Genomic DNA, 8,428 nt, shown 5'->3' with positions numbered 1-8,428 from the left:
CTTCCTGCCATAAAGTTCGAAAAGGACCATCTCTGCTCTACGTGTGTAATGGGAAAACTCAAAAGAGCATCCCATAAAACTAAGACAGATGTGTCCTGCGTCAGACCTCTGCACATGCTTCATGTGGATCTTTGTGGTCCAATCTCTATGCAGAGCTTGTCTGGTAAAAAGTATATCTTAGTCTTAATTGATGAATGCTCACGATATACTTGGATTGAGTTTGTAAGGCAGAAATCAAATGTCACAGAGCTGCTAATCAAATTAATGACCAAAAGCAGAATTCAGAAGCTGAGAAGTGATAATGGAACAGAGTTCAAGAACGTCAAGATCGACGCATACTTGGACGCAGATGGCATAACTCAAAACTTCTCTGCAGCAAGGACACCACAACAAAATGGTGTCATAGACAGAAAGAATAGAACTTTGGTCGAAGCTGCACGCACCATGCTAGCTAGCTTTGGTCTTCCAACCCATTTTTGGGCAGAAGCAATCTCTACTGCCTGCTTTATTCAAAATAGAGCAACGGTGGTAAAGAGGCATATGAAGATGCCCTACGAACTTATTAACCAAAGAAAGCTTAACGTCAAATTTTTACATGTCTTTGTTTGCAGATGTTTCATCCTAAATGATCGAGATCAACTTGGAAGTTCGATAAGAAGGCAGATTAGGGCAAGTTCCTTGGCTATTTAACAAAAGCCAAGGCATACAGAGTCTTCAATTAACGAACCAAGACGGTCATGGAAAACATCAACGTCTCGTTCGACGATAAAGAACATTTGACTCAAGAGTACCTCAGCTTTGGACTCGATCTTAACCAAAAGACTTCTAGTTCTCAAATGAAGTCATGGGAATTGGAACTCAGGCTCCTATTTGAAGACTTCTATGGTGACGAAGACATCTTTGTACGTGCACCAAGAGATGCATCTGCGAGTGTAAGTGAAGGATCACAAACGACAAGCACATCTGACTCTGGTCCTTCACACACCTCTGCTTCCTCTGAAGATCATTTCAATCCACAACCAGAGCAAACAAGCTCTGCATCAGTGCCCAGTCACGTAGAACCAGAGCATAATACCTCTAGCTCTGCACCTGGTTCCTCTGTACCATCATCCGAGGGGGAGCAAACAGAGCCTTCTTCACCATCAATGAGCTTAATGCCAAACATGCTCATGGAACATGATCAAACGTCCCCCACTTCTCTATCTGTCCCAAGAACAAAATGGACAAAGGATCATCCTCTTCACCAGATCATTGGTGAACCTTCAAGTGGCGTAAAGACACGGGCTGCCACGGCTAATGGATGTTTATTCGTAAACATCCTTAGCATGGTAGAGCCTAAGAAAGTATATGAAGCCCTACAAGATCCTAGCTGGGTCGATGCCATGCAAGAAGAGCTCCAGCAAGTCGAGAGAAATAAGGTATGGACTCTTGTTCCTTTACCAAAGGATAAAATTGCAATTGGTTGTAAATGGGTTTTCAGGAACAAGAAGGGTGAGGATGGGATCGTGGTAAGAAATAAATCTAGGCTCGTAGCAAAAGGCTATTGCCAGGAAGAAGGCATACACTATGACGAGACCTTTGTGCCAGTAGCAAGGCTAGAAGCTATACGCTTGTTCTTAGCCTTCTCTATACATAAGGGATTCCGAGTCTATCAAATGGACGTAAAGTCAGCCTTCTTGAATGGTAAGCTGAAAAAGGAAGTCTACGTTCAACAACCTCCGAGGTTTGAAAGCTCCACACATCCAGAGTATGTCTATTTCTTTTACAAAGCTCTGTATGGACTTAAGCAAGCACCTCGAGCTTGGTATGAACGTCTCTCATCTTTCCTCTTATCTAATGGTCTTTTACAAAGCTCCAGGAGCAGAGACAACTCCCCTGGAGCCAAGGAGCGAGCCAAGATTATCCTAAGGTCGATACGAAATATGCTTGAGTTTCATGAACTTCTTAGGAAGTTCATTAGACTTCAAAGAGACCTTCTATCCTTTGTAAGTACTTTTTTGTTTTTAAATCAATGTAATTTACATTTTCATTTGTATTGTACTTCATTAGATAGTTAACGAAAACCAGAGGTTCCTTTAAACCTCTGTCTTCGATTAGACTTCTGTTTTGTAAATCAAGTAAGAGTTCTTCTTATTTACACTTAGGGGGAGATTGTTAGACCCCAACTTGTGAAAGTGTAAGTAAGAAGTATCTTGCTCTAGTCAATAGGACTTAGTCTATAGAAGTTGTCTGGCTAAGAGCTCTCATGCAGAGGATCAAGGACCAAAGCTCTTTCTCAGAGTGAAGGTTCCTTTCATACAGAGCCTGCGCTCCATCTCCGTGAACGTTCAAGTCTTGTGCGCCAAAAAGCATAAGCGCTTGACTTAAAGCAACAACTCCAAGACCCAAAGCCTCTGCATAGTATATGCAGAGCTTCTGTATACTCATGCAGAGCTTATGGTTACCCTCTTCACGAAAAGCGCGCGTTAGCCCAGACATTCTCGCAAAGCGTCTAACAGATTCAAGGCGGCTTGACCAAGTCTGCTCTACTATTCAAGGGAAGTTAAAGATAAGGATGCAGACCAGGCAACTCAGAGTTCCACTCCTTTTTTATAGCATAGTTTGTTAGACCTAGGCGTATATAAGAAGGCCTTCGCCTCAGGTTCAAATTACCTGAAGGAGCCGACTTATACTATACGCAAATTTTTGTGAGATTAATTTTTGTTCTTCAATTATTTATCATTCAATAAAAGCATTTGGTTATTCAAAGTATTATTTACTGCTTTACTTTCTTCTTTGAATATCTTGTTTAATCAATATAAATACTTTTCTGTTCTTGATTCTTATTTTACGCAAACAATATTTCTGCAAATTAAGAGTATCTGGGTTCCTGACTGAGGTAAGGTATTTTCATCTTGCACGACCGATACCTCTTGCACATCAGAATTTTCACCCTCTTCATGCTGAATTGGACCGTCAGGAGTTTCCATCTCAATCTCTTCATCAACTACTTCAGTTTCTTCTTCAGTTTCAGTTACTGGAACATAACGAGATGGACCAGATAACTGTTGTTCGGTATGAATATTCCTGGACAAATCATTAGACTGATTAGATATATTTTTAAAATTTTCTTCGTAAAAGTTCTCAAACAATGAATATAAATCAGCATTATCAGTATTTGAAGATTCAGGTTTATCAGCTTTCCGCGTAGTATTAATTATCAGCCCGAGTCCTGAACTGAATTGTTCAGAAGCCACATCAATGACTTCATCAAATGACACGTTCACGCTCTCATTGATGATTTTAGTCCTCTTGTTGTAAACCCTATATGCAGCAGATGTTTTGGAATATCCTACGAAGACAGCTTCATCAGCCTTTGTAGAGAACTTCCCTCTGTCCTCTTTATCATTTAGAATAAACACCTACAACCAAAAACTCGAAAGAATTTGATATTAAGTATTCTTTTGTTTATTATTTCATACGAAGTTGTACCAAACCTTTTGTGAATGAGAGATCGGTTCTGGGTAAAACAAGCAGTCGCCACTGCTTCAGCCCATGGGAATAGTGGAAGCTTTGAACAGGTAAGAAGTGTACTCGCCGCTTCCACCAACGTTCAGTTTTTACGCTCAACAACACCATTTTGTTGCGGTGTCCGGGCTGCCGAGAACGTATGTGTGATACCGATAGATTCTAGAAATGTGCCGAGTGTATTGTTCTTGAATTCAGTTCCGTTGTTAGTTCTGATTTTCTGAACTGGCAATTGCAAATTATTTTGAACTATTTTCAAGAAAGAGATAATTGTCTCAGCAGCTTCATCCTTTGACCTCAGAAAATGGACCCAGGTATATCTCGAGTAGTCGTCAACTATGACCACCACATATTTCTTTCTGTTAATGCTTTGGACTTGCATAGGACCACATAAATCCATATGGAGTAGATGTAGAGGACGTTCAGTATTGAACTCTGTCTTCAGCTTATGTGAAGCTTTCTTCAGCTTACTCATCTCACATGCACTGCATACATGATCTTTATGAAACTTTAGGTCCGGGATGCCTTTAACCAAGTTGTCACAAACCAACTTGTTCAAATATTTGAAGTTTAAATGAGAAAGACGCCGATGCCATAGCAGATTCTGCTTCACGGATGCCTTGGATATCAAGCAGACGTCGGTATCTACTTGTGTGATTGATAGGTCAATTGTGTAGAGGTTTGATCTTCTGATTCCAGCTAGAAGCTCCTTACCATCAGTAGTACGAATGCTGCACTAGTTAGCTTTAAAACAAACTTCTGAATTCTTATCACAAAATTGACCTACACTGAAAAGATTATGTCCAAGTCCTTCGATATACGACACTTTCTTTATCATTAAATTCCCAGATATTACGTCACCGTATCCAAGGATAGGTGCGTATTGATCGTTTCCGAATCTTACCGTACCTCCAAATGATTCAACATAGTTAGATAATAAATCTTTTCTACCAGTCATGTATTTAGAACATCCAGAGTCTAAGAACCACACATGTCAGTTAACCTGCAAAAGTGAATCAATTGGGTTTTGGTACCCATTTTAGATTGGGTCCTTTGAGATCAGATCTTGTTGGTGGTATACTGTATGTACCAAACCAACGTTCTTTAAAATGAATTTTCTTCGATAAAGCAGATAAAGCAGAATACATGAAATGATAAGGCTTAAAAGAAGTAAAAGACTTAAGTAACTCATTCAATCCACACGGAGAACAATTATTTTTACCATTTCTAATATCAAACAATTCATCTACTGAATATTTTTTTACATAATTATTCAATGTCGAATCATTTAATATAGACTTAGTAAAATTATTCTTCTTCTTCTTTCGAGTTGAAGATTTTTCTTCTTCTTTTACCCTCCAAACCTTCTTAAACTTCAACGTGTTATCTGAAACAGGAAAAATAAAATCATCAGCTTTAATTGAATGATGAACTTTATGTTTATTTTTCTTATTAACAAGCTTCTTCTGTTTCCTCGAATTCTTTTTAGTTTTAATCTTTTTATAATACCAATTCTCGGAAACAAGTTTTTCATTAAAATTCTTTTCCAAATCTGAAGCTAAGTAAGAATCCTCGGTCATTTCATTTTTAACAAGGGAATCTTCATGAATGGGTAGTTTCTTAGAAAAGTCGAACTGATCAATCTCATGGTCCAAACAATTTTCTGAATTCAAGATATCTGAAAAATTAATTTCTTCATTTAAAATATTTTTTTCTTCTGAATTAGAAACTTCACTTGAAGATTTAGTACACGAGAAATACACAGACTCAACGTGTTCCGTTTTAATTTTAGAATTTAATAAATTTTCAATTCTATTTAAAAATTCATTCTTTTGTTGATTAAATGAAAGCCGTTTTTTATTTAAAATCTTTTCCAACTAAACCACTTGTTTTTCTAAAATTAAAGTAGGAGTATAAAGTTTTGGTTCAGCGGGTTTAGATTCAAGCTCTGCTTTAGAATAGCTGTGAAAATAATCAGTTGAAAGTACAGAGTCTTGATTTTTGTAACAATCATTTAAGTTTTTATAATCAAACGGAACTTGCATCTTGTCTTTTCTTTGTCGGTTAAAATTTTCTCGTTGTTCTAACTCATCAGAAGATTTTGTAAATTTAATTGAAAACTCGGGTCCGCAATCAAAATATTCAAATTTATATAGAGTCGGGGTATAATATAATGCTTTTCCTAAAAAATTTGGATTTTCGTACCCCAACCCTTCTCGAGGGTTAAAGAATCTTGTTTCAAAGGGTTTGCTCAGAAAAATTGTTTGATCAGTATGCCCTCTCTTATATAACTTTTCTTCCTTAGTTTTCAGTTTTTCATTTAATTGAATAATTTGTAGTTCAAGCTTACTAATTTTTACAATCAGTTCTTCATTTACTAATTCTAACGACTTATATCGTTCCTTGGAATCAGATAGCTCAGTGTTTAAGACATTGGATTTTTCATTAAATGTTTTAGATTCAGATAATAAAGATTTTACCCAATCCAAATTTCCAGCATTTTCATCAAATAATTTGATGTATTTCTCTTTTTGCGTTTGTAATTCTTTTTGAAAATTATTTGAACACAATTTTTCTATTTTTAATTGTTGTTGGAAAGATTGGAGTTTAAGCATCATCTTTTGCATCTGATTAGTGCATGAATTCTCCAATACCTCTTCTTCCATTTCAGCATTATGTTATTCTCCTTCATCTGAAGAACCACTTTCAGTTCTCGCTATCAAGCATATGTGAGCCACAGCTTCTGACTCTTCCTCCTTATCGGTTAAATTTAACCAATGGTCGTCTTCTGCCATTAATGCTTTACCTGCATCTCGTTGTTTCGAGAGAAGAAATTTGTTCTTGTAATAGTCGGTATTTCTCGTTACCGGCTTTCTACAATTGACAGCAAAGTGGCCTAGCTTGCCACAATTGTAGCACTTTGTATGCTCATCAGCTACGCCTTTAACAAATTTCTTCTTCTCTTCCGGCTTCTTTTTGTATTTCTTCTCAAATCTTTTCTCTTCATATTTCTTTTTCTCACCGAATTTATCTTTAAATTCGTATTTTGAGCCAAAAGAGAATCTCTGATTGTTCGAGTGCGGTCTTTTCTGAAACTTCTTTTGGAATGCCTTTGTTAGCATCGCCATGGCATGTTTGAATTCAGTCATTTTAGAGTCAGAATCAGAATTGTCACTTGCTTCACTTGCCGATTCACTTGATTGGCTATCTCATTCACTTGCTTTCCAGATCTGCTTTTTCCCTTCTTTTCAGATACAAAGGCTAAAAGATCAGCAACTTCCTTTTCCTTTTTCTTCGTAGAAATTCGGACCTCTAAAACTTCTTCCTCGTTCTGCTTCAAAGTTTCATAAACCTTATGTATGTCAATATCAGATAAAGATATGTTAAATCATATATGGTTAGCATATGGTTTCCACTCTGGTTGTAAGTTGCTAAGGAATTTAACATTTATCTCTATGACAGTTTTAGAGATTCCGTTCTTGGTCAGCTCATTAAGCAATCTGGTAAGCCTATCATAAACATCTTCAAGGCTATCTCCGTCTTTAGCCTTGAACTCTTCATAAACAGATATACAGTTAGTGATTTTTAACTAACTTCCGACTTTGGAACCCATCATCATCTTTTCTATTTGAACTCACATGCTGTGACCAGAAGATTTATGGCTGTCAATGCTCGTGTAGATATCGTTGGTCAGTGCTTGCATCATCTAGGACTTGCATAACACATCAGCATGTGCTCTCTCCTTTTTCTTTCGCATTGTATTTGAACTTCTCTTTTATGACTCTTTGCGCAGGTCTGCCTTCTTCAGGAACAACAGGTGTCTCTCTGTAAAACACAGCAGGACCTTCCATTAAAGATTCCATTATCAGATCACCTTCTTTCATTCTCTCAATAAAATTGAGGAATCTATCCCTCCATTGATTGTAATCTCCTCTAAATAGTACAGGTGGCTTAGTGTCAGTACCAATAGCCATTGCCTCTCTTGAACTCATTTTCTCATATTAGTATGTTATAGGATCAACAAATCTTCAATAGATTTCTTGAGAGAATTTCTACAATGATTACAACACTAATCAGATTAATCAACAGAATTAATGACAATTAAGAGACTAATTACTATTTATACTAAGGAAAATAGTAAATGCTAACTATTACAAAACATTACAAAGGGAGAACTTGAATACAACTTTAACGCACATTTTTGAACCCAACAAGAAAAGAGTAAACAAGAATTGATTCCAGTTGTATGTGTTTATCTGGAAGTTTTCCTGGAAGCTTTGACTGGTCTTTCGCCAGATAGTTCAGGATAGATCTGGTATCTGGGCAGCGCCAGTGGCAAGAGCACCATACCGGCTAGCATCGTCAGAGCTAAAAGAGTTGGTTACTCAGTTAAAGGATCTCCTTGACAAGGGTTTCATCAGACCAAGTACCTCACCTTGGGGTGCTCCGTTCTATTTCTCAAAAAGAAGGATGGATCAATGCGGATGTGCATTAACTATCGAGAATTGAACAAACTGACAATTAAGAATAAGTATCCTCTACCAAGATTTGATGATCTATTTGGTCAATTGGTGGGAGCCAGTTACTTTACAGAGATCGATTTGCAGTCGGGATACCATCATTTAAAAGTCAGAGAAGAGGATGTTGCCAAGACTTCTTTCCGAACTCGGTATGGACATCATGAGTTTTTGGTTATGCCTTTTGGCCTAACCAATGCTCCTGTAACTATCATGGATCTGATGAATCGAGTATGTAATGAATATGTTGATAAATTTGTTATTGTGTTTATCGATGATATTCTTATATACTCCAAGTCTAAAGAAGAGCATGTTGATCATCTTCATCTGATCCTTGAACTTCTAAAAAAAGAAAAGTTGTACGCCAAATTGTCCAAATGTGAGTTCTGGTTAAGAGAAGTTCA

The sequence above is a fragment of the Cynara cardunculus genome, unplaced genomic scaffold (assembly GCF_001531365.2).
Source record: "Cynara cardunculus var. scolymus isolate 2C unplaced genomic scaffold, CcrdV1 Un_Scaffold_5797, whole genome shotgun sequence".
NCBI classification, from domain to species: Eukaryota; Viridiplantae; Streptophyta; class Magnoliopsida; order Asterales; family Asteraceae; genus Cynara; species Cynara cardunculus.
Note: the sequence above shows the minus strand (reverse complement) of the source record.